Below are 2,358 nucleotides of genomic sequence, written 5' to 3'. Positions count from 1 at the left end.
TCCTCCGGGGGGGGTGGGCGGAGGGGTCCTGACCCAGGGTTTGAACCCAGATCTCCTCCACCAAAGAAGGTAGAGTCTTTACCATCTGAGCCACCAGGGAAACCCCTTTGAGTGTGGCAGGATCTCCTTTTTAAAGGCTGAATAATGTTCCATATACAATAATAATCACTATTGTAATAATGCTACAGTGAGTATGAGGTGCATTTATCTTTTTGTAGTAGTGTTTTCATGTTCTTTAGATAAATATCCAAATATATTATAGATTTTGTGCATGTATAGTAGTTCTATTTTAAATTTTTTGAGACATTTTGGTAATGTTTTCCACAATTTTTTCAACAATCTGCATTCCCCACATTGCAAAAGTATTCCGTTTCTCCACACCATTACCAGAACTTGTTACTTCTTGTCTTTTTTATAATAACCATTCTACTAAGGTGTAAAATGATATCTCATTGTAGTTTTGATTTGCATTTCCCTAAAAATTATTGATGTTGAGTACTTTGCATGTATCTGTTGACCATCTATATGTCTTTTTTTGGGAAAATATCTATTCAGATCCTCCACCCACATTTTATTTATTTATTTTTTGCTATTAGATTGTGTGAACTTTTTATATATCTTAAAAACTAGCCCATTATCAGATATATAATTTGATAATATTTTTCTCCCATTCAGTAGGTCCTCTTTTTATTTTGTTGATGATTTCTTTAGCTGTGTAGATGATTTTTAGTATGATGTAGTTACAGTGGTTTATATTTGCTTTTGTTGCCTTTGCTTTTACTGTCAAATCAAAATATCACTGCCCAAACTGAATGTTAAAGAGATTACTACCTATGTTTTATCTTAGGAATTTTATGGTTTCAATTCTTGCATTGAAGTCTTTAATCCACTCTGAGTTATTTTTTGTATATGCAGCAAGATAGTGGTTCATTTTTATCCTTTTCCATGTGGTTGTCCAGTTTTCCTAATACCATTTATCAAAGATATTTTCCTTTCCCCATTATACATTCTTGGCTTTTTTTGTCTTGAATTAATTGATCATATATGTATTGGCTTATTATTTGCTCTCTATTCCATTGCATTGACATATGTCTTTGATTTTATGCAAATACCATACTGTTTTGATTACTTGTTTGAAATCAGGGAGCATGACAGCTCCAGTTTTGTTCTTCTTTTTCGAGATTGTTTGTCTATTTGGGGGTATTTTGTGGTTATACAGAAAATTTCAGATTGTTTGTTAACTTTTAAATTAGGAGAAGAAAAGATTTACAAAGATAGATTTTTAGTTTTTTATATTTACCTTTAGTCCTTCTTTGAGATACAAGTTAATATCTAGTGCCCTTTAATTTCTTCCTGAATAATTTACTTTAGTGTTACTATTTCTCATAAAGGAGACTTCTTTATGATAGCTTCTCCAGCTCTTCTTATGTTTCCCTTCTGGCCTCCCTAGTGTCTGGTGATAAATCAACTGTTAATTTATTGTTCATCCCAACACATGTTACTTCTCTCTTGCTGCTTTCTTCATTCTACCTTTGAGGGTTTTTTAAAAATAGTTTGAATATGATGTTCTTAGATATTGATTGCTGATTCTATCATATTGAGTATTTCTAGCCTCCTGCATGTGTATATTATAGTTTTTAATCAACTTTAGGAAACTCTTGGTCATTATTTCTTCAAATACTCTTTCTACCCTTCCCTTGCTCTTCTCCTTCTGGGACTCCCACAGTACCCATGAGGGTATGCTTAATAGTTTCCCATATTTTTTGATGGGATAATTTTAAATTAACCTATCTTAAAATTTGTTATTCTTTCTTCTGCCCATTCAAATCTACTCTTGAACCCCTCTAGTGAAGTCTTCATTTCAGTTATTGTACTTTTCAATTTCAGGATTTCTATTTAGCTCATATTAATATTCATAATTTCTATTTCTTTATCAATATTCTATATTTAATGATACATAATTCTCATGGTTTCTTATTGTTAAATACTCTGAGAATTGGGCTTTAAAAGAAATCCCACTCACTCTTCTCCCTCCAGTGATTGTTAGGCTGCTTATTTTCACCATGGTTGTGTCTATGTCTCTTGGTTTTCAAATCTGCTGCAGAGATGTAGAGGTGATAATAGGACAGATTAAAATGTCACAGAGCTCAATTCTGTTATTCAGATTCAGTCATTTTTGTTAAATTGCAATCTCCAGATTGCTGCAAGTCTTTGATTTATTTTCACGGTTATGAAAAAGTTGATTCTGACAATTTTTGCCACTGTCATAATTGTTTATTGTGGAAGATTTTTGGAGGTCCTTACTTTCTCTGATCCAACCAAGGAGAACACTTTGACCAGCAGTCAAACTTCCATGGA

Source organism: Oryx dammah, unplaced genomic scaffold (genome assembly GCF_014754425.2).
Source record: "Oryx dammah isolate SB20612 unplaced genomic scaffold, SCBI_Odam_1.1 HiC_scaffold_23, whole genome shotgun sequence".
Taxonomy (NCBI): Eukaryota; Metazoa; Chordata; class Mammalia; order Artiodactyla; family Bovidae; genus Oryx; species Oryx dammah.
The sequence above is the reverse complement of the archived record's forward strand: the minus strand, read 5'-3'. Positions refer to the sequence as shown.